Source organism: Mobula birostris, chromosome 29 (assembly GCF_030028105.1).
Source record: "Mobula birostris isolate sMobBir1 chromosome 29, sMobBir1.hap1, whole genome shotgun sequence".
Taxonomy (NCBI): Eukaryota; Metazoa; Chordata; class Chondrichthyes; order Myliobatiformes; family Myliobatidae; genus Mobula; species Mobula birostris.
The window spans coordinates 21,775,720-21,800,872 of NC_092398.1; the positions used below are offsets into that span (position 1 = coordinate 21,775,720).

The window sequence follows — 25,153 nt, forward strand, 5'->3', positions numbered from 1 at the left end:
TCAATATAACACCGGGGTTCGGTACCGGTGGGGACGGGTCTGTCACTGTGTAACACCGGGGTACGGTTCCGATGGGGACGGGTCTGTCAATATAACACTGGGATACGGTACCGGTGGGGACGGGTTTGTCAATATAACACCGGGGCACGGTACCGGTGGGGACGGGTCTGTCACTGCATAACACCGGGTACAGTACCGGTGGGGATGGGTCTGTCACTGTGTAACACTGGGATACGGTACCGGTGGGGACGGGTCTGTCACTGCATAACACCGGGTACAGTACCGGTGGGGATGGGTCTGTCACTGTGTAACACTGGGGTACGGTACTGGTGGGGACGGGTCTGTCAATATAACACTGGGGTACGGTACCGGTGGGGACAGGTTTGTCAATATAACACCGGGGTACTGTACTGGTGGGGACGGTTTGTCACTGTGTAACACCGGGGTACGGTACCGGTGGGGACGGGTCTGTCACTGTATAACACCGTGGTACGGTATTGGTGGGGATGGTCTGTCACTGTGTAACACCAGGGTACGGTACCGGCGGAGACGGGTCTGTGAATGTATAACACCGGAGTACGGTACCGGTGGGAATGGGTCTGTCAATATAACACCGGGATACGGTACCGGTGGGGACGGTCTGTCACTGTGTAACACTGGGGTACGGTACCGGTGGAGACGGTCTGTCACTGTATAACACCGGGGTACAGTGCCGGTGGGGACGTGTCTGTCACTGTGTATCACTGGGGTACGGTCCCGGTGGGGCAGGTCTGTCGCTGTGTAATAGCGGGGTACGTTACCGGTGGTGATGGGTCTGTCACTGTGTAATACTGGGATATGGTACCAGTGGGGACGGGTCTGAGTGTAAGGGTGAGGACGGGTCTGTCACTGTATAACACTAGGTTACAGTACCAGTGGGGACGGGTCTGTCACTGTATAACACCGGGGTACGGTACTGGTGGGGAGGGGTCTGTCACTGTGTAGCACCGGGGTACAGTACTGTTGGGGACGGGTCTGTCACTGTGTAACGGTGGGGACGTGTCTGTCACTGTCTAACCCCAGGGTATGGTACTGGTGGGGACGGGTCTGTCACTGTGTAACACTGGGGTACGGTACTGGTGGGGACGGTTCTGTCACTGTATAACACCGGGGTACCGTACCGGTGGGGACAGGTCTGTCCCTGTATAACACCGGGGTAGGGTTCCGATGGGGACGGGTCTGTCAATATAACACTGGGGTACGGTACCGGTGGGGACGGGTTTGTCAATATAACACCGGGGTACGGTACTGCTGGGGACGGGTCTGTCACTGCATAACACCGGGGTACAGTACCGGTGGGGGTGGGTCTTTCACTGTATAACACCGGGGTACTGTACCGGTGGGGACGGGTCTGTCACTGTGTAACACTGGGATACGGTACCGGTGGGGACGCATCTGTCACTGTGTAACACCGGGGTATGGTACCGGTGGGGACAGGTCTGTCAGGGTGTAACACCGGGATACGGTACCGGTGGGGACGGGTCTGTCACTGTGTAACACAGGGACATGGTACCAGTGGGGACGGGTCTGTCACTGTAGTAAACCGGGGTACGGTACCGGTGGGGACGGGTCTGTCACTGTGTAACACCGGGGTATGGTACCGGTGGGGACAGGTCTGTCAGGGTGTACACCGGGATACGGTACCGGTGGGGACGGGTCTGTCACTGTAGTAAACCGGGGTACGGTACCGGTGGGGACGGGTCTGTCACTGTAGTAAACCGGGGTACGGTACCGGTGGGAACGGGTCTGTCACTGTATAACACCGGGGTACTGTACCGGTGGGGACGGGTTTGTCACTGTGTAACACTAGGGTACGGTACCGGTGGGGACGGGTCTGTCAATATAACACCGGGATACGGTACCGGTGGGGACAGGTCTGTCACTGTATAACACCGGGGTACGGTACCGGTGGGGACGGCTGTGTCACTGTATAACACCCGGGTACGGTACCGGTGGGGACGGCTGTGTCACTGTGTAACACCGGGGTACGGTACCGGTGGGGACGGGTCTGTCAATATAACACTGGGGTTAAGGTACTGGTGGGGACGGGTCTGTCACTGTGTAACACCGGGGTACGGTTCCGATGGGGACGGGTCTGTCAATATAACACCGGGGTACGGTACTGGTGGGGACGGTTTGTCACTGTGCAACACCGGGGTACGGTACCGGTGGGGACTGGTCTGTCACTGTATAACACCGGGTTACAGTACCGGTGGGGGTCGGTCTGTCACTGTATAACACCGGGTTACAGTACCGGTGGGGATGGGTCTGTCACTGTATAACACCAGGGTACGGTACCGGTGGGGACGGGTCTGTCACTGTGTAACACTGGGGTACTGTACCGGTGGGGACGGGTCTGTCACTGTGTAACACCGGGGTACGGTACCGGTGGGGACGGGTCTGTCACTGTATAACACCGGGGTACAGTACCGGTGGGGACGGGTCTGTCATTGTGTAACACCGGGGTACAGTACCGGTGGGGATGGGTCTGTCACTGTATAACACCGGGGTACTGTACCGGTGGGGACGAGTTTATCACTGTGTAACACTCGTGTACGGTACCGGTGAGGACGGGTAAGTCAACATAACACCGGGTTACAGTACCGGTGGGGACGGGTCTGTCACTGTATAACACCGGGGTATGGTACCGGTGGGGACGGGTCTGTCACTGTATAACACCGGGGTACGGTACTGCTGGGGACGGGTCTGTCACTGCATAACACCGGGTTACAGTACCGGTGGGGATGGGTCTGTCACTGTGTAACACCGGGGTACGGTACCGGTGGGGACGGGTCTGTCACTGTGTTACACCGGGATACGGTACCGGTGGGGACGGGTCTGGCAGTGTGTTACACCGGGATACGGTACCGGTGGTGACGGGTCTGTCACCGTGTAACACTGGGGCACGGTACCAGTGGGGACGGGTCTGTCACTGTATAACACCGGGGCACGGAACCAGTGGGGACGGGTCTGTCACCGGATAACACTGGGGTACTGTACCAGTGGGGACGGATCTGTCACTGTGTAACACCAGGGTACGGTACGGGTGGGGACGGGTCTGTCACTGTATAACACGGGGTACGGTACTGGTGGGGATGGGTCTGTCACTGTGTAACACCGGGGGTACGGTACCGGTGGGGACGGGTCTGTCACTGTGTTACACCGGGATACGGTACCGGTGGGGACGGGTCTGGCAGTGTGTTACACCGGGATACGGTACCAGTGGGGACGGGTCTGTCACTGTATAACACCGGGGCACGGAACCAGTGGGGACGGGTCTGTCACCGGATAACACCGGGGTACAGTACCGGTGGGGACGGGTCTGTCACTGTATAACACCGGGGTACTGTACCGGTGGGGACGGGTTTGTCACTGTGTAACACTCGTGTACGGTACCGGTGAGGACGGGTCAGTCAACATAACACCGGGTTACAGTACTGGTGGGGACGGGTCTGTCACTGTGTAACAACGGGGTACGGTACCGGTGGGGACGGTTTGTCACTGTGTAACACCGGGGTACGGTACCGGTGGGGACGGCTGTGTCACTGTGTAACACCGGGGTACCGTACCGGTGGGGATGGGTCTGTCAATATAACACTGGGGTTAAGGTACCGGTGGGGACGGGTCTGTCCCTGTGTAACACCGGGGTACAGAACTGGTGGGGACGGTTTGTCACTGTGTAACACCAGGGCACGTTACCGGTGGGGACGGGTCTGTCACTGTATAACACCGGGGTACGGTACCTGTGGGGACGGGTCGGTCACTGTATGACACCGGGGTACGGTACCGGTGGGGACGGGTCCGTCACTGTATAACACTGGGGTACGGTACCGGTGGGGACAGGTCTGTCACTGTATAACACTGGGGTACGCTACCAGTGGGGACGGGTCTGTCAATATAACACCGTGGTACGGTATTGGTGGGGACGGTCTGTCACTGTGTAACACCGGGGTACGGTACCGGCGGAGACGGGTCTGTGAATGTATAACACCGGAGTACGGTACCGGTGGGAATGGGTCTGTCAATATAACACCGGGGTACAGTGCCGGTGGGGACATGTTTGTCATCGTGTAACACCGGGGTTCGGTTCCGGTGGGGACGGGTCTTTCAATATAATACTGGGGTATGGTACCGGTGGGGACGGGTTTGTCAATATAATACTGGGGTACAGTGCCGGTGGGGACGTGTCTGTCACTGTGTAACACTGGGATACGGTACCGGTGGGGACGGGTCTGTCACTGTGTAGCACCGGGGTACAGTACTGTTGGGGACGGGTCTGTCACTGTGTAACGGTGGGGACGTGTCTGTCACTGTCTAACCCCAGGGTATGGTACTGGTGGGGACGGGTCTGTCACTGTGTAACACTGGGGTACGGTACTGGTGGGGGCGGGTCTGTCACTGTGTAACGGTGGGGACGTGTCTTTCATTGTATAACACCAGGGTACCGGTGGGGACGGTTCTGTCACTGTATAACACCGGGGTACCGTACCGGTGGGGACAGGTCTGTCCCTGTATAACACCGGGGTAGGGTTCCGATGGGGACGGGTCTGTCAATATAACACTGGGGTACGGTACCGGTGGGGACGGGTTTGTCAATATAACACCGGGGTACGGTACTGGTGGGGACGGTTTGTCACTGTGTAACACCGGGTTACAGTACCGGTGGGGATGGGTCTGTCACTGTGTAACACTGGGATATGGTACCGGTGGGGATGGGTCTGTCACTGTGTAACACTGGGATATGGTACCGGTGGGGACGGGTCTGTCACTGTGTAACACTGGGATATGGTACCGGTGGGGATGGGTCTGTCACTGTGTAACACTGGGATATGGTACCGGTGGGGACGGGTCTGTCACTGTGTAACAGCGGGGTACAGTACCAGTGGGGATGGATCTGTCACTGTGTAACACCGGAGTACGGTACCGGTGGGAATGGGTCTGTCAATATAACACCGGGATACGGTACCGGTGGGGACGGTCTGTCACTGTGTAACACTGGGGTACGGTACCGGTGGAGACGGTCTGTCACTGTATAACACCGGGGTACAGTGCCGGTGGAGACGGTCTGTCACTGTGTAACACCGGGGTACGGTACCGGTGGAGACGGCTGTGTCACTGTGTAACACCAGGGCACGTTACCGGTGGGGACGGGTCTGTCAATATAACACTGGGGTTAAGGTACCGGTGGGGAAGGGTCTGTCATTGTGTAACACCGGGGCACGTTACCGGTGGGGACGGGTCTGTCAATATAACACCGGGGTACGGTACCCGTGGGGACGGGTCTGTCACTGTATAACACTGGGGTACAGTGCCGGTGGGGACGTGTCTGTCACTGTGTATCACTGGGGTACGGTCCCGGTGGGGCAGGTCTGTCGCTGTGTAATAGCGGGGTACGTTACCGGTGGTGATGGGTCTGTCACTGTGTAATACTGGGATATGGTACCAGTGGGGACGGGTCTGTGACTGTGTAAGGGTGGGGACGGGTCTGCCGCTGTATAACACCGGGGTACGGTACTGGTGGGGACGGGTCTGTCGCTGTGTAACACCGGGGTACGGGTCTGTCACTGTATAACACCGGGGTATGATACTGGTGGGGACGGGTCACTTTATAACACCAGGGTACAGCACCGGTGGGAGTGGGTCTGTCACTGTATCACACCAGGACACGGTACCAGCGGGGGCCGGTCTATCACTGTGTAACACTGGGGTACAGTACCGGTGGGGACGGGTCTGTCACTGTGTAACACTGGGATACGGTACCGGTGGGGACGGGTCTGTCACTGTGTAGCACCGGGGTACGGTACCGGTGTGGACGGGTCTGTCACTGTATAACACTGGGGTACAGTACTGTTGGGGACGGGTCTGTCACTGTGTAACGGTGGGGACGTGTCTGTCACTGTATAACCCCAGGGTATGGTACCGGTGGGGACGGGTCTGTCACTGTGTAACGGTGGGGACGTGTCTTTCATTGTATAACACCAGGGTACGGTACCAGTGGGGACGGGTCTGTCACTGTGTAACACGGGGTACGGTATCGGTGGGGACGGGTCTGTCACTGTGTAACACCGGGGTACGGTACCAGTTGGGACGGGTCTGTCAATATAACACTGGGGTACGGTACTGGTGGGGATGGGTCTGTTACTGTGTAACACCGGGGTACGGTACCGGTGGGGACGGGTCTGTCAATATAACACTGGGGTAAGGTACTGGTGGGGATGGGTCTGTTACTGTGTAACACCGGGGTACGGTACCGGTGGGGACGGGTCTGTCAATATAACACTGGGGTATGGTACCGGTGGGGACGGGTTTGTCAATATAACACCGGGGTATGGTACTGGTGGGGACAGTTTGTCACTGTGTAACACCGGGGTACAGTACCGGTGGGGACGGGTCTGTCATTGTGTAACACCGGGGTACAGTACCGGTGGGGACGGGTCTGTCATTGTGTAACACCAGGGTACAGTACCGGTGAGGACGGGTCAGTCACCGTATGACACCGGGGTACGGTACCGGTGGGGACGGGTCTGTCAATATAACACCGGGATTCGGTACCAGTGGGGATGGGTCTCTCACTGTATAACACCCGGGTACGGTACCGGTGGGGACGGTCTGTCACTGTGTAACACCGGGGTACGGTACTGGGGGGACGGCTGTGTCACTGTGTAACACCGGGGCACGTTACCGGTTGGGATGGGTCTGTCACTGTATAACACCGGGGTACGGTACCCGTGGGGACGGGTCCGTCACTGTATAACACCGGGGTACGGTACCAGTGGGGACAGGTCTGTCACTGTATAACACTGGGGTACGCTACCGGTGGGGACGGGTCTGTCAATATAACACCGTGGTACGGTATTGGTGGGGACGGTCTGTGACAGTGTAACACCAGGGTACGGTACCGGCGGAGATGGTTCTGTGAATGTATAACACCGGAGTACGGTACCGGTGGGGATGGGTCTGTCAAGAGAACACCGGGATACGGTACCGGTGGGGATGGGTCTCTCACTGTATAACACCCGGGTATGGTACCGGTGGAGACGGTCTGTCACTGTGTAACACCGGGGTACGGTACCGGTGGGGACGGCTGTGTCACTGTGTAACACCGGGGTACTGTACCGGTGGGGATGGGTCTGTCAATATAACACTGGGGTTAAGGTACCGGTGGGGACGGGTCTGTCACTGTATAACACCGGGGTACGGAACTGGTGGGGACGGTTTGTCACTGTGTAACACCGGGGCACGTTACCGGTGGGGACGGGTCTGTCACTGTGTAACACCGGGGTATGGTACCCGTGGGGACGGGTCTGTCACTGTATAACACCGGGGTACAGTGCCGGTGGGGACGTGTCTGTCACTGTGTATCACTGGGGTACGGTCCCGGTGGGGCAGGTCTGTCGCTGTGTAATACCGGGGTACGTTACCGGTGGGGATGGGTCTGTCACTGTATAACACCGGGGTACAGTACCAGTGGGGACGGGTCTGTCACTGTATAACACCAGGGTACAGCACCGGTGGGAGTGGGTCTGTCACTGTATCACACCGGGATACGGTACCAGCGGGGGCCGGTCTGTCACTGTGTAACACTGGGGTACAGTACTGGTGGGGACGGGTCTGTCACTGTGTAACACTGGGATATGGTACCGGTGGGGACGGGTCTGTCACTGTGTAGCACCGGAGTACGGTACCGGTGTGGACGGGTCTGTCACTGTATAACACCGGGGTATGGTACCGGTGTGGACGGGTCTGTCACTGTGTAACACTGGGGTGCGGTACTGTTGGGGACAGGTCTGTCACTGTGTAACGGTGGGGACGTGTCTGTCACTGTATAACCCCAGGGTATGGTACCGGTGGGGACGGGTCTGTCACTGTGTAACACTGGGGTACAGTACCGGTGGGGACGGGTCTGTCATTGTGTAACAGTGGGGACGTGTCTTTCATTGTATAACACCAGGGTACGGTACCAGTGGGGACGGGTCTGTCACTGTGTAACACGGGGTACGGTACTGGTGGGGACGGGTCTGTCACTGTGTAACACGGGGTACGGTACTGGTGGGGACGGGTCTGTCACTGTGTAACACTGGGGAATAGTACCGGTGGAGACTGGTCTTCACTGAGAGAAATAGAAGTGAGAGGAAGATGGTGAATCATGGCGATGTTCGGCCGGCTATGTACAATATTTCTATATATCATCCTCGTCATTATCTGCCGTGTCCTATGACATGGGCGATCATGGTCTTTCCATGACCATGATTATTCTTGGCAAATTTTTCTACAGAGTGGTTTGTCATTGTCACCTTCTGGGCAGTGTCTTTAGAAGACGGGTGACCCCAGCCATTATCAATACTCTTCAGAGATTGTCTGCCTGGCGTCAGTGGTCACCTCACCAGGACTTGTGATCTACACTGGCTGCTGATATGACCATCCGCCACCTGATTCCGTGGCTTCACGTGACCCTGATCGGTGCGGGGGGTGGGGACAAAGCAGGTGCTACACCTTGCTCAAGGGACACCTTCAGGCCAGCGAAGGGAAGGAGCACCTTACAGCTCTTTTGGGAGAGATATATCTCCACCCCTGAACCCATACTTGTAAATATACCTCTAATATACACTTCTAAAGATCCCTCTTTTGAATTACTCTCACTGCAATCTGCAGCACATAATTTCCCTTTAAGCAATGCACTTTTAAATTGACGATTTAAGCACACAAAGGTTCATCGCCGTAGCCAGAAGTGGGATGGAGAGGTGGGAAGCGGGGTGGGGGGAGCATGGAATCCCAAGCCAGGCTGGAACACAGAGGGATGAGGCCCCCTCTACCCAGCATCTTGTTGGCAAATGTGCATTTGCTGGAGAACCTGAGGTCATGATTGCTGTATCGGAGAGAAATGAAAGATTGCAACGTTCTCTGTGTCATCGAGACATGGCTCATTCCTAGCCTGAAGGCTTCTCAATTCAGAGGATGGACTGAACTGCTGATTTCGAAAAGGCAGAAGGCTGGGCGTGTGTTTCGTGATGAACTATCAGTGGTGCACCGATGTGGTGGTTTTGTCGAACTCGTGTTCCCTCGACTTTGACCACCTAATGGTCAATTGCCATCTGTTCTATTTACCTAACAAGTTCGTCTTAATTGTGACTGCAGTTTACATACCACCAACGCCTCCCCCCCCAACAATCCCCCCCTCCCTGCATGCAAAAAACAAGAAAGATCGGATGAAAGACACAGAATATATAAAAAACTATAAGACTGAAAACAAAGCCCATATTCATATCCGTATCCAAAATGCAGAAAAGGTGGGTAACATTCTCTGGGCATGGTGGCAGGCTCTCCCCTCTCCAGTCGCAGAGTGATCTCACCAGTGATCAAAAGGCAGCTGGCGCTCAGCTGCTTTCGCCTCAACGTTTCAATCTCCCTTGAAACTTATAAATGGTTTCATTATCAGTCCAGAAGATGTCGACCGTGGGAGCGTTGTAAGCAGGAACCATCTCAACCGGTAGCTATGACTGTGTGGCTAGTTACAGCTCCACTGTCATAGTTCAAGTTTGCTGACGACACCACTGTCCAACGGTGGTGATGAAACGGTGGAGGGAGACTGAAAATCTGGCTGAGTGGTGCCACAACACCAACCTCTCACTCACTGTCAGCAAGACCAAGGAGCTGATTACTGACTTCAGCAGGAGGAAACCAAAGGTCCATGAGACAGTCCTCACTGGAGGATCAGAGGTGGAGAGGGTCAGCGACTTTAAATCCCTCGGTGTTATTATTTCAGAGGACCTTTGCTGGTGTAATTACGAGAAAGCACCTCTACTTCCTCAGGAGTTTGTGAAGATTTGGCATAACATCTAAAACTTTGACAAACTTCAATAGATGTGTGGTGGAGAGTATATTGACTGGTACGGAAACACCGATGCCCTTGTACGGAAAATCCTACAAAAGTAGTGGACACAGGCCACTCCATCACTAGTAAAGCCCTCCCCAACATTGAGCACGTCTACATGAAAATTTGTCGTAGGAAAGCAGCTTCCACCTTCTGGGACCCCCACCACCCAGGGAATGCTCTCCTCTCGCGGCTGTCATCAGGTAGAAGGTACAAGAGCCTCAGGACTCTCACCACCAGGTTCAAGAACAGTTACTACCCCTCAACCATCAGGCTCCTGAACCAAAAGGGGGTAACTTCTCTCAACTTCACTTGCCCTATCACTGGAATGTTCCCTCAACTTACGGACTCAACTTTCAAGGACTCTCCATCTCAGGGCCTCGATATTTATTGCCTATTTATTTCTGGTTAAAGATGATGCTTCCAAAGGCGTGTGACAGCTTACTGGCGGTTGGAAAGCAAAGAAATTTGATTACAAACATTACTAATAACCCCTTTTTTTAAAACGTTAATTGTGGTAAACTACCACCACAAAACAATGAACAGGCAAACGAAGGCAATCCAAGTTTGAGAAATCGACACACTTGAAGTTGGAACAGTGCTGGTGGAGTGATCGATTTGGTAAGGCGTCGTCAAGGCAGAGGAGTTCTGATGCGAGGGTGGATCGCTCTAAACACTGAGAGCCGATTTGAAGGGGTCAAGAACAATGTTCCCTCTAATTTTCAGTAGTCAGTGTGCACAAAAATCTTATGTTGTGCAAATTTTTTCCTGTGACAAAAGTATGAGCACACTGAATGAACACATGGGACAGTTTATGTAGGTTTACAAAATATTTGACATAAAACTGCACAGAATAACAACAAAATAACATATATATTTAAGTCACACACACAAAAAGTGCTGGTGAACGCAGCAGGTAAGGTAGCATCTCTAGGAAGAGGTACGGTCGACGTTTCGGGCCGAGACCCTTCGTCAGGACTAACTGAAAGAAGAGCTAGTGAGAGATTTGAAAGTGGAAGGGAGAGGGGGAGATCTGAAATGATAGGGGAAGACGGGAGGGGGAGGGATGGAGCCAAGAGCTGGAAAGTCGACTGGCGAAAGGGATATGAGGCTGGAGAAGGAAGGGGATCATGGGACGGGAGGCCTAGGGAAAAAGAAAGGGGAGGGGAGGGAAGCCCAGAGGATGGGTAAGGAGTTATAGTGAGAGGGACAGAGGGAGAAAAAAGGGGAAAGAAAAAAAAATCATAATAATCAATCAATCAATAAATAAATAAATAAATAAGGGATGGGGTGCGAAGGGGAGGAGGGGCATTAATGGAAGTTAGAGAAGTCAATGTTCATGCCATCAGGTTGGAGATATTTAATTCTTATCATATTCAAGTCACTCAGTTATTTTCTCTCTCTGTCTTTCCTGTCTTTGGCATTTACCCATTCTTTGTAAACTGTATCTCGACTAATAGCACTTCCATCCCATTGATAGCTTTTGATTCTCATTAACATATCCAAATGACATTCACCTAAACGGTTTCTCAGCTTGTTTTTGAGTTGATTCATTAGGCTAAATCCTCACTCACAGTCCGTACAAGACGCAAGAAAGGTTCCCCCAATGTCCATCAACTGTGCAAGGTCGCAAATCTGTTCATTTTGAAGTACAAATGCCACCATTTGAGCAAAGTTTGAAATTGGTTTGGATTTAATTTTTTCTTGAACGGAAAATTTGAAATCGTTAAACTGTCTATTACAGTATTTTCAGCTAGAAAATTATGATATTTTAGACATAAGGCATTAACTTGTTCATCACCAAATGTGAAGTCACAATCTGCAATTGCGGAGAAATCAAAAGCTGACCATTCTTGTACCTCAACTTTGATCTACTCTGGGTTTGATTGTTTTCGCTCTCACTCATCCGCACTCAACCGTAACATGCGTAGCACTCCTGTAACGGGTAATGACAGGTTCTGTTGCCTGAGCTTTTATACACCGTCCAAATGCGATTTACTTGCCAAATGACGCTTCAAAAAGTAAAGTTTCCAAATATCATCCCACTTCTTTCCACTAGCAAATTCTCCAGCAACTTTCGCATCATGACAATACAAACAGATAACTCCAGTTTCCAAATCATACATAAATATTTCTCGTGACCTCATGAGCTTTCGGTGTAGCAGTTTCTACTATTTTGTTAAGCCATTCAACTTTAAACAAACTTGCAGTTCTTTTGCGCTTCACGCCCTTCGCTTCTTTTGAATTCGACATAGTGAATCAATATTTTTTCCAATAAAAACTTAGTAAGCTATCTGCAGGATTTGAAACAGATCTTTGTAAACTTTACGATATGAACACTGTCCGCCAAACATGGCTGCCGCCCTGATGCAGCTGTACAAAGCGGAACAGGATAGGTGAGGTGACGTAAATTAGTGACGTGCATTGTGATATTTGAAAACTGACTAACTAGTTAACAGAAACAGTTAACTAAAAGATTATTTTCATTAAGTATAATTATTAACTACTACATTATTTTAGGTAACTAACCTTTTGTGCACACATTAATTTCCTTTGTGCACTGGTTGAAAAACGTGTGTGCGCGCGCACAGCTTAGAGGGAACTGTGGTCAAGAATGGCTTCTTCGGCAGTGAAATCTAGGCCCGAAGGAGCGATTTGCTGCAGGAGGGCTCAGGTCCGAATGTGAGGCACAATCCGCTGTTTGACCAATTTAAAAACCGGCCCAGATAGACTGGGGGCTCCTTTCTGTGCAAGGCTCTGAAACTGCCCCCAGCTGCTGGGCTTTGTGCGGTTTGCCCTGCTAATGTGATGAACTGACTACCGAGACTTCAGGCCTACTCTGGGCTGCTCCAGGTATTTGGATCCAAGGATTCAGTTTGGTTTGGAATGCTGTTGTTGCTATTCTCTGTTGTTTGCATGATTTGTGTTTTTGTTCTTTTTCTCTGTGTGGAGAGGGGCAGGGGTTATTTTTTTTAAAAAGTGGGTTCTTTCGGGTTTCTTGCCTTGCGACTGCCTGTAAGCAATCAAATCTCACGTTTGTATAACTTATACATTCTTAGATAATAAATCTTTAAATCTTTACTTTTTATTATTATTATTTCTAATTTTGCGTTTACAGTTTGTTGACCTTTGCACTCTGGTAGAATGCCCAAATTGGCGCATTCCTTCGCTGTTTCTTTTCTGGTTATTACTCAATGATGGATTTATTGAGTATGCCTGCAAGAAAATGAAATAAATCTCAGGGTGGAATATGGAGACACGTATTGATAATAAATTTACTTTGAACTGTATAACACCGGGGTATGGTACCGGTGGGGACGGGTCTGTCACTGTATAACAATGGGGTACAGTACTGGTGGGGACGGGTCTGTCACTGTGTAACACCGGGGTATGGTCCCGGTGGGGACGGGTCTGTCACTGTATAACACCGGGGTATGGTGCCGGTGGGGATGGGTCTGACAATATAATACCGGGGTACGGTACCGGTGGGGACGGGTCTGTCACTGTGTAACACTGGGATACGGTACCGATGGGGACTGGTCTGTCACTGTACAACAGCAGGGTACGGTACCGGTGGGGGCGGGTCTGTCACTGTGTAACACCGGGGTATGGTCCCGGTGGGGACGTGTCTGTCACTGTATAACACCGGGGTACGGTACCAGTGGGGACGGGTCTCTCACTGTATAACAGCGGGGTACGGTACCGGTGGGGACGGGTCTGTCACTGTGTAACACCGGGATACGGTACCGGTGGGGACGGGTCCAATGCCCTCTGTCGTACACTCCCTCTTTGCCATCATCCCCCCCCCCAACTCCTCCTCCCTCCGTCTGTGCCTCGGAGCTGACTGTCTGTGTCTCTCTCTGCCCCACAGCACCAGCAGAATACTTGAGCAGACGGTTCCTGTGCCTTCTCCCAGCTGGTCGCCGGCAGTAACCCTCACAGAAATTCATCGATCCACGACAGACCGAGGGTGGAATCGTCTCATCGCCCTGCAACACTCCTCCTCTCTCCCCCTGTCTCCGTCTCTCTCGGGCTGAAACGCGGTCTGATGATAAACAGTTTGTCCGGCAATCGAGTCTCGGTTGCTTTCCGAACTTCCGCCGAGCCACCGTGCACTTTATGTAACTGGTGCCTTTGACTCTCTCGGGACTGTGTCGCTCCGGTTTAAAATCTCCTGGTTCGCCGCTGGAAATGCCCGTCTCTTTGTGGCGCATCGCGTTTTCCCTCTCGCTCCCACCCTCTCTCCCGGTGTGGAATCCGGTCTGGTCAGCGAGGGTGGTCACGCAGGGCTACAACTCTCTTCTTGGTTAGGGAAAGACCCTGGTGTCTCGGGGCAATGGGTGGTCTGCTGAGTTGTCGTCAGCGGGAGGGGCTGCCTGGTGAGCGGGAAGATGGAGAGACAGACAGAGAGAGAGAGAGAATGAGAGAGGGAGAGTGATAGATGCAGAGAGAGAGACAGACAGTGACTGGGAGACACAGAGTCAGTCAGAGTGACAGAGAGTTGCAGAGAGAAAGCGACAGAGATATAGAGGCAGGAGGGAGAGAGTGCGAGAGAGGGAGAGAGAGTGGGGTAGAGAGCGAAAAAGGCTGAGGGGGGATAGAGAGGGGCACAGGGAGAGAGTGAAGGGAGGAGAGGAGAAAGGGGGTAGAGACAGAGGTGAAGCAGGATGGGGTAGGAGTTGGGGACAGTGCGAAGGTAAGCTGGCCATCCTGACTTTTCCCACTGTACATTCAACGTACTGCACGCCACCTCCCTCACCCGTCAGGAGGAGTGTACTGTCCACCTCTCCGTCTGTCCGAAGATCTCATTCCCAGGCCCACAGCACTGGAGTGTCCCCCAGACTCGTCCAACCCCCCCCCCCCCCCACATGACCCTTCTGTCTCTACCCACAGGCTCCTCCAGGTTCTCAGTTCAAATTGGGATTGCGGTCAGGCAGTGTAAATGTGCGGACATCTCTCCAGTCTCCTCTCCCCCCACACCCCCATCTCCTCTCTCTCCTGTCTCCTCCCCCACCCCATCTCCATCTCCTCTCCCCCCCCCCCCCGTCTCCTCTCTCTCCTTCACCCTGTGTCTGCACGTTGCTGGCTGCCCCTCTCCTGCCAGCCAGTGCCGCCGGCTGGTTCCTGTGCCATGTCAGTATTACTACAGTCGCCGTGCCTGTCCGTGCCCGTGCCTTAACTCCCCAAGTGCCTTGTGCTTGCTCAGCCTTACATTCACACGCTGTAAATTCACGTTCTGCACAAACGGTGAACTGCGGAGAGCGAGCGACTGGACGAAGACCCGGCGCCGAGCTAAACTCGTGGGGTTGGGCGGGGGTGGGGGGAGAACGTCTGCCAAAATCGCACGTCCTCCGAAACATAAAATTTATTACACTGCAACCTCGGGAAAGTGCTTGTGTGTGGGTGGGAGTGGATGGAGGGAGGGAGGGGGAGGTGAGGGGAGGCAGAGAGGGAGGAGGGGGTGGCTGCAGTGGGGTGGACGCGTGGAGGGAGATGGAGAGCTGGGAGGTGGGGAAGGGAAAACGGACTGGATCACAGGGTCTGCTGCTCAAGGCATGCTCGTTCCTGCTCTCAAGAACATAAGCTTCTGTGGGAGAACACCGCCTGGCAACCAGCCATTCGGCCCATCTATGTGTGGGCGTGTGTACTTATGCACACGGCCAGATCGAACCCAGATCACCAGAGTCGTGAGGCAGTACGCACTGTAGAGGGACGGTGTGCAGGGAGTTTCATTCTGTGTCTGACCCCAGGAGTGTGTAATGTGATGGTGTGGAGGGAGTTTCACTTCGTGTCTAACCCCGGGAGTGTGTGATGGGACAGTGTGGAGGGAGCTTCACTCTGTGTCTGACCCCGGGAGTGTGTGATGGGACGGTGTGGAGGGAGCTTCACTCTGTGTCTGAGCCCGGGACAGTGTGATAGGACAGTGTGGAGGGAGCTTCACTCTGTGTCTGACCCTGGGAGTGTGTGATGGGATGGTGCGGAGGGAGATTCACTCTGTGTCTGACCCCGGGGCAGTGTGGTAGGACAGTGTGGAGGGAGCTTCACTCTGTGTCTGACCCTGGGAGTGTGTGATGGGATGGTGTGGAGGGAGATTCACTCTGTGTCTGACTCCGGAATGTGTGATAGAAACGTAGAAACATAGAAAATAGGTGCAGGAGTAGGCCATTCGGCCCTTCGAGCCTGCACCGCCATTTATTATGATCATGGCTGATCATCCAACTCAGAACCATGCACCAGCCTTCCCTGCATACCCCCGATCCCCGTAGCCACAAGGGCCATATCTAACTCCCTCTTAAATATAGCCAATGAACTGGCCTCAACTGTTTCCTGTGGCAGAGAATTCCACAGATTCACCACTCTCTGTGTGAAGAAGTTTTTCCTAATCTCAGTCCTAAGAGGCTTCCCCTTTATCCTCAAACTGTGACCCCTCGTTCTGGACTTCCCCAGCATCGGGGACAATCTTCCTGCATCTAGCCTGTTCAATCCCTTTAGGATTTTATACGATTCAATCAGATCCCCCCTCAATCTTCTAAATTTCAACGAGTACAAGCCCAGTTCATCCAGTCTTTCTTCATATTGAAAGCCCTGCCATCCCAGGAATCAATCTGGTGAACCTTCTTTGTACTCCCTCTATGGCAAGGATGTCTTTCCTCAGATTAGGGGACCAAAACTGCACACAATACTCCAGGTGTGGTCTCACCAAGGTCTTGTACAACTGCAGTAGTACCTCCCTGCTCCTGTACTCGAATCCTCTTGCTATAAACGCCAGCATACCATTCACCTTTTTCACCGCCTGCTGTACCTGCATGCCCACTTTCAATGACTGGTGTATAATGACACCCAGGTCTCGTTGCACCTCCCCTTTTCCTAATCGGCCACCATTCAGATAATAATCTGTTTTCCTATTTTTGCCACCAAAGTGGATAACTTAACATTTATCCACATTAAATTGCATCTGCCATGAATTTGCCCACTCACCCAACCTATCCAAGTCACCCTGCATCCTCTTAGCATCCTCCTCACAGCTAACACTGCCGCCCAGCTTTGTGTCATCCGCAAACTTGGAGATGCGTCATTTAATTCCCTCATCCAAGTCATTAATATATATTGTAAACAACTGGGGTCCCAGCACTGAGCCTTGCGGTACCCCACTAGTCACTGCCTGCCATTCTGAAAAGTCCCGTTTATTCCCACTCTTTGCTTCCTGTCTGCTAACCAATTCTCGATCCACATCAATACCTTACCCCCAATATCATGTGCTTTAAGTTTGCACACTAATCTCCTGTGTGGGACCTTGTCAAAAGCCTTTTGAAAATCCAAATATACCACATCCACTGGTTCTCCCTATCCACTCTACTAGTTACATCCTCAAAAAATTCTATGAGATTCGTCAGACATGATTTTCCTTTCACAAATCCATGCTGACTTTGTCCGATGATTTCACCGCATTCCAAATGTGCTGTTATCACATCTTTGATAACTGACTCCAGCAGTTTCCCCACCACCGACATTAGGCTAACCGGTCTATAATTCCCCAGTTTCTCTCTCCCTCCTTTTTAAAAAGTGGGGTTACTTTAGCCACCCTCCAATCCTCAGGAACTAGTCCAGAATCTAACGAGTTTTGAAAAATTATCTCTAATGCATCCACTATTTCTTGGGCTACTTCCTTGAGCACTCTGGGATGTGGACCGTCTGGCCCTGGGGATTTATCTGCCTTTAATCCCTTCAATTCACCCAACATCACTTCCCTACTAACATGTATTTCGCTCAGTTCCTCCATCTCACTGGACCCTCTGTCCCCTACTATTTCTGGAAGATTATTTATGTCCTCCTTAGTGAAGACAGAACCAAAGTAATTATTCAATTGGTCTGCCATGTCCTTGCTCCCCATAATCAATTCACCTGTTTCTGTCTGTAGGGGACCTACATTTGTCTTTACCAGTCTTTTCCTTTTTACATATCTATAAAAGCTTTTACAGTCAGTTTTTATGTTCCCTGCCAGTTTTCTCTCATAATCTTTTTTCCCCTTCCTAATTAAGTCCTTTGTCCTCCTCTGCTGAACTCTGAATTTCTCCCAGTCCTCAGGTGAGCCACTTTTTCTGGCTAATTTGTATGCTTCTTCTTTGGAATTGATACTATCCCTAATTTCTCTTGTCAGCCACGGGTGCACTACCTTCCTTGATTTATTCTTTTGCCAAACTGGGATGAACAATTGGACAGTGATGGGACGGTGTGGAGGGAGTTTCACTCTGTGTCTGACCCCGGGAGTGTGTGATGGGGCGGTGTGGAGGGATCTTCACTCTGTGTCTGACCCCGGGAGTGTGTGATGGGACGGTGTGGAGGGAGCTTCACTCTTGTTGAGTCCAGTCAAGTTTATTGCCATTTAACTACATACATGTATATGACGTATATAACCATAAAATGTATATAGAAACGAGGCAACGTTTCTCTGAACCAGGGTGTAAAACACAGGAGTGCACACAACGCGCGATGACTTATGAAGGTAAGGATAAAATCTACAGATGAACCACACATAAATAACAAGCTGAAGTGCATAGATTAAATACCGAAAGGTATGGAACAGATTAACCAATGACACTTGGAATATGAATCGACAGGGAGTTCAGAAGCCTAATGGCCTGAGGGCAGAAACTTTCCCATCCTGACCGTTCTTGATTTTATGCATCAGAGTCTCCTGCCTGATGGTAGAGCGTCAAAGAGGATGCTGGATGCATGGGTGGGGTCCTTGATAATACTAAATGCCCTGCATATGGGGCGCTCCTGATCATGACCCCAATGAGTGGTAGGGAAAACCCTGTGACCCTCTCGGCTGTTCCCCAAAGTTTCATTGTCGGGACTTTTGGTCCGCTGTTCGGCTGCTCCCATACTAGAGAGAGATGCAACTTGTCAGCATGCTCTTAATGGTGCTCCTATAAAACACAGTTGGAAGCGGGCAGCCTTGCTGCTTCAGTCTTCTTAGGAGTGGAGACGCACTTCTGACATTTAAACCAATTTCCCCCGGGATCAATAAAGTATGACTATTTAATGGCAGTTGGCAGTCCAATTTAAAGGTGCATTCCCGCCACCAACTGGGGTATGGCGTAGAGAGTTGGGAAATAAAACCCTTACTAATTCTTTATCAAATGAAAACCAAATTACCCTAAAAAGCCCTGTAGATGGTAAATAATGAAAGACAATATTGTGAGTTAAATTAAATTCACTTCCATAACTTAAAGTTTTTAAATGAAAACTGTTAACCCCTGAAGCTAGTATTGCTGTCTGCATTTGCTTTCTTTCAACCCTGTATGCTTCACATTGTAAAAGAATGTGTTCAACTGTTTCATAACGATGAGAACACCCCAGACTGATGTTTTCCAAGATATAAGAAATAATTATGCATAGTGTGCCCAATTCTAAATCTAGTCGATATAATTCCTTCCCTTCTTGTTTTACCCTCTTCTCGCATCAATCCAACAGGTTTGTGTATTCTGTAAAGGGGTCTCCCCTGATGCCCATTATCCCACTGATCTTGCTACAATCCGCTAATTCTTAGTCCCACCAACCCCTTAGCTTCTGATTGCTAAGTGGAAGGTGAACTCTTAAACACCACCAACCCGCTCTTTCCCCTCCACACCTCTATGTGCCGGGGTCCGTAAGAAGCGGACATGGAAACCAATACTTTGAGTGTGAAGTGAAGTTTGAAGAGCTTCCAGCAGTAAACGTGACTTACTGCTAGAGTGACCTGTTTTAAGACGAGTCAGCATCGAACAAGAATCTGAACAAATTCTAAACTGTGCCTTCTTGTTCAGGGAGGTGATAGAAGGGGACTTGGTGAGGTGATCCGTGATGTGAACTCCCTGGAACTTAACTCTGTCGAGGAACCAGGTATTTGCAGAGGGGAATGGTTCATCTGCACCTTGCTAAAGTCCACAATGATTTCCTTTGTCTTCTCCACGTTCTGGGTTAGGTTGTTCTCACACCAACCCACCGGCCGCTGCACTTCCTCTCTATGCTCCATCTCGTCAATGTCCTCGATAAAGCCAACCACTGTTATGTCAACGGCAAATTGAGAGCGCGGTTTGAGCTGGATCCCGTGTCAGCAGTGTGAAGAGCAGCGGCTGAGCACACAGCCTCGGGGAGCGCCAGTGCTCGGTGTAACGGGACCAGAGACGTTGCCGCTCGCATGGGCTGACTGTGTCCTAAAAGTCCAGCGAGGTGTTGAGACCCGGCGAGGACAGTTTCCCCGCTAGTTTTGGGGGCACGATGGTGCTGAACGCCGATCGGGAGTCCATACACAGCAGCCTGGTATATAAGATCCCATTTTTCAGGTGGGACAGGATGGAGTGGAAGGCAGAGGATGCTGCATCGTACGCGGATCGATCTTAAGCGATGAGCGAACTGGAAAGAGTCTAGTGTAGCCGGGAGAAAGGCTTTAATGTGCACCGTGACCAGATGCTCATCGCATTTCATAATGGTTAATGTTAATGCCACCGGGCAGTAGTCATTGAGGCAGGTTACCGCCCCTGGTTATTGTCTCACCCTGTGGAAGGAGCTTCACCCTGTGTCTGATCCCGGGAGGGGGCAGAGTGAGCTGCAGTTCCATGATTTGCCACAGAGGGGAGACATTCCCCTACAATTACCCAGTACTGTATTCGAGTGTCCTGTCTATAATTCTGATTAATCGTCCACTTTCTGATTTTCCGATTAGCGGAATAACAGAGTTCCGGAAGTTTCCACCCAGCCTTCGCTAAGCCTCTCCCCCACCCCCTCCCGCTCCCTCTCTTTGGGAAAAAGAAATTCCATTATGACAACGAAATGCTGTCCAACCCACCCACACTTTGTGGCAGGAACCACACATGGAAACTTCCGGAAATGGAGGAGAGGCAGAAAGTGGGTTTAGAATTACTGTCACACACTTCCCTCTGCATCTCGCTCATCTCTCCACATTCTTCTCCCTCTCCTGCTCTGGTTCTACCTCCCTCTGCACTTCCCTGAGCTCTCTGAAACTTCAGAATTCCCAATCGGATCTAACCCATCACACACTCCCGGGGTCAGAAACAGAGTGAAGCTCCCTCCACACCGTCCCATCACACAGTCCGGGGTCAGACACAGAGTGAAGCTCCCTCCACACCGTCCCATCACACACTCCCCGGGTCAGACACAGAGTGAAGCTCCCTCCACACCGTCCCATCACACACTCCCGGGGTCAGACACAGAGTGAAGCTCCCTCCACACCGTCCCATCACACACTCCCGGGGTCAGACACAGAGTGACGCTCCCTCCACACCGTCCCATCACACTCTCCCGGGGTCAGACACAGAGTGAAGCTCCCTCCACACCGTCCCATCACACAGTCCGGGGTCAGACACAGAGTGAAGCTCCCTCCACACCGTCCCATCACACACTCCCGGGGTCAGACACAGAGTGAAGCTCCCTCCACACCGTCCCATCACACACTCCCGGGGTCAGACACAGAGTGACGCTCCCTCCGCACCGTCCCATCACACACCCCCGAGGTCAGACACAGAGTGAATCTCCCTCCACACCGTCCCATCACACAGTCCCGGGGTCAGACACAGAGTGAATCTCCCTCCACACCGTCCCATCACACACTCCCGGGGTCAGACACAGAGTGAATCTCCCTCCACACCGTCCCATCACACACTCCCGGGGTCAGACACAGAGTGAATCTCTCTCCACACCGTCCCATCTCGCACTCTTGAAGTCTTCGTTAGGGAGCATCACATCTCCATTATCTCCGTCGAGTGAACCCCTCCACCATGTTACCTCGGGACATTTGACTATGAACTTGCCCAGCTCTGGGAGCCAGCTCCCTCCTCCCAAAGTGTCTTCTTCGAGCGAGTACCGCCTGGCCCACCAGCCTGTGTCCCATCGAAGCCCTCGCCTGTCCATTTTATCCCAGGGATGTGTTTCTGCGTTCCAATCCCTATGGCCTCAGAGACTGTGCAGGACCTGACCCCTTGGGGGTGTGGAGGGAGCAGCAGACTGAGGGAGGGGCAGTGAGGAGGGAGCGTCACGCTGCAGGAGCGCCGGTGAGGAGGCACTGCTGAGCTCCAGGATTTCTGGAACAGATCCAAGTATCCCTGTGGGAGATCGGGCAAGAGACATGGATCGGTGAACTGCTCCCTCCCTCCAGGCCGTCCCAGACGTCAGCCCCAATGACACAACCCCCAAAACTCCGCATTGAAAACGGCTCTCCCTCCCTTCCACACTCCTTCCTTCCTTCCTTCCCTCCCCTCCTCCCTAATCCATCCCTCCCAGCCGCTCTCCTTGCTGGGCTGGATAACTCTTACCAACACGATAGCACAGGGAACTAATTTTCCGGAGGTGACTCCACACACTCCCCGTTACAGGGAGGCTCCATCCCCCACCTCCAAATATTTCCAACCCCCTTTCCCCTTGTCTGACTCTGTGTGTGGGTTTCCATATCTCTGTATGTCTCTCCCGCTCCCTCTTTGTGTATGTGTGCCCGTCTCTCCCCGTGTATGTGTGTGTGTGTGTGTGTCTCTCTCCCCTCTCCCACTCTGTGTGTGTGTGACTCTCTCTCTCCACCACTCTGTGTGTGTGTCTCTCCCCAAGTGTGCTTGTGTGTCTCTTTCTCTTTCTCCCTATGTGTGTGTATGCGTGTGTGTGTGTCTGTCTGTCTCTCTCTCTCTTCCTCTCTCTCTCCCTCTATCTTTCTCTCTCTGTCTCTTTTTCTCTCTCTCTCTATCTATCTATCTATCTCTTTCTCGCTCTCCCTCTGTGTGTTTGTGTGTCTCTCTCTATCTCCCCAAAATGCCTATATATCCTTCCCTGACATTCCCAACTATATATACAGCTGTGGTTTTTCAAAACAACCCCGTCAGGAAGGCTGTGGTGTTTTTGGATGTGTCTGTCAGAGAAGAAATATGTTCAAGATTATAAATGTACACTCATAGAGGCAGCAACTGAAAGAAACAGTGTGGAGGGAGCTTCACTCTGTGTCTGACCTCGGGAGTATGTGAAGGGACAGTGTGGAGGGAGCTTCACTCTGTGTCTGACCCCAGAAGTGTGTGATGGGACGGTGAGGAGGGAGTTTCACTCTGTGTCTGACCCTGGGAGTGTGTGATGGGATGGGATGGTGTAGAGGGATATTCACTCTGTGTCTGACCCTAGGAGTGTGTGATGGGATGGTGCGGAGGGAGCTTCACTCTGTGTCTGATCCCGGAAGTGTGTGATGGGACGGTGAGGAGGGAGTTTCACTCTGTGTCTGACCCTGGGAGTGTGTGATGGGACGGTGAGGAGGGAGTTTCACTCTGTGCCTGACCCTGGGAGTGTGTGATGGGACATGTGGAGGGAGTTTCACTCTGTGTCTGACCCTGGGAGTGTGTGATGGGATGGGATGGTGTAGAGGGATATTCACTCTGTGTCTGACCCCGGGAGTGTGTGATGGGATGGTGTAGAGGGAGCTTCACTCTGTGTCTGACCCTGGGAGAGTGTGATGGGATGGTGTAGAGGGATATTCACTCTGTGTCTGACCCCGGGAGTGTGTGATGGGACGGTAAGAGGGAGCTTCACTCTGTGTCTGACCCCGGAAGTGTGTGATGGGAAGGTGTGGAGGGATATTCACTCTGTGTCTGACCTCGGGAGTGTGTGATGGGACGGTGTGGAGGGAGTTTCACTCTGTGTCTGACCTCGGGAGTGTGTGATCGGATGGTACGGAGGGAGTTTCACTCTGTGTCTGGCCTCGGGGGTGTGTGATGGGACGGTGTAGAGGGATATTCTCTCTGTGTCTGACCTCGGGAGTGTGTGATCGGATGGTACGGAGCGAGTTTCACTCTGTGTCTGACCTCGGGAGTGTGTGATGGACGGTGTGGAGGGAGTTTCACTCTGTGTCTGACCCTGGGAGTGTGTGATGGGACGGTGTGGAGGGAGCTTCACCCTGTGTCTGACCCCGGGAGTGTGTGATGGGACGGTGTGGAGGGAGCTTCACTCTGTGTCTGACCCTGGGAGTGTGTGATCGGACGATACGGAGGGAGCTTCACTCTGTGTCTGACCCCGGGAGTGTGTGATGGGACGGTGTGGAGGGAGTTTCACTCTGTGTCTGACCCCGGGAGTGTGTGATGGGACAGTGTGGAGGGAGCTTCACTCTGTGTCTGACCCTGGGAGTGTGTGATGGGATGGTGTGGAGGGAGTTTCACTCTGTGTCTGACCCTGGGAGTGTGTGATGGGATGGGATGGTGTAGAGGGATAGTCACTCTGTGTCTGACCCCTGGAGTTTGTGATCGGATGGTACGGGGGGAGTTTCACTCTGTGTCTGACCCTGGGAGTGTGTGATGGGATGGGATGGTGTAGAGGGATATTTACTCTGTGCCTGACCTCGGGAGTGTGTGATGGGATGGGATGGTGTAGAGGGATATTCACTCTGTGTCTGACCCCGGGATTGTGTGATGGGATGGTGTAGAGGGATATTCACTCTGTGTCTGACCCCGGGAGTTTGTGATCGGATGGTACGGAGGGAGCTTCACTCTGTGTCTGACCCTGGGAGAGTGTGATGAGATGGTGTAGAGGGATATTCACTCTGTGTCTGACCTCGGGAGTGTGTGATTGGATGGTACGGAGGGAGTTTCACTCTGTGTCTGACCTCGGGAGTGTGTGATCGGATGGTACGGAGGGAGTTTCACTCTGTGTCTGACCCTGGGAGTGTGTGATGGGATGGTGTGGAGGGAGCTTCAATCTGTGTCTGACCCCGGGAGTGTGTGATGGGATGGTGTGGAGGGAGTTTCACTCTGTGTCTGACCCTGGGAGTGTGTGATTTGACGGTGTGGAGGGAGCTTCACTCTGTGTCTGACCCCGGGAGTGTGTGATGGGATGGTGTGGAGGGAGTTTCACTCTGTGTCTGACCCCGGGAGTGTGTGATGGGACAGTGTGGAGGGAGCTTCACTCTGTGTCTGACCCCGGGAGTGTGTGATGGGACGGTGTGGAGGGATATTCACTCTGTGTCTGACCCCGGGAGAGTGTGATGGGACGGTGTGGAGAGAGTTTCACTCTGTGTTTGACCCAGGGAGTGTGTGATGGGATGGTGTAGAGGGATATTCACTCTGTGTCTTACCCCGGGAGTGTGTGATGGGATGGTACAGAGGGAGCTTCACTCTGTGTCTGACCCTGGGAGTGTGTGATGGGATGGGATGGTGTAGAGGGATATTCACTCTGTGTCTGACCCCTGGAGTTTGTGATCGGATGGTACGGGGGGAGTTTCAC

At 52.5% G+C, this 25,153-nt stretch overlaps 1 pseudogene; it reads left to right on the forward strand.

Annotated features, from left to right (window-relative positions):
- LOC140189922 (protein bicaudal D homolog 2-like) overlaps nt 1-15,249 on the forward strand; it is a 49,169-nt pseudogene extending 33,920 nt beyond the window's left edge.
- The last annotated feature ends 9,904 nt before the right edge of the window (nt 15,250-25,153 follow it).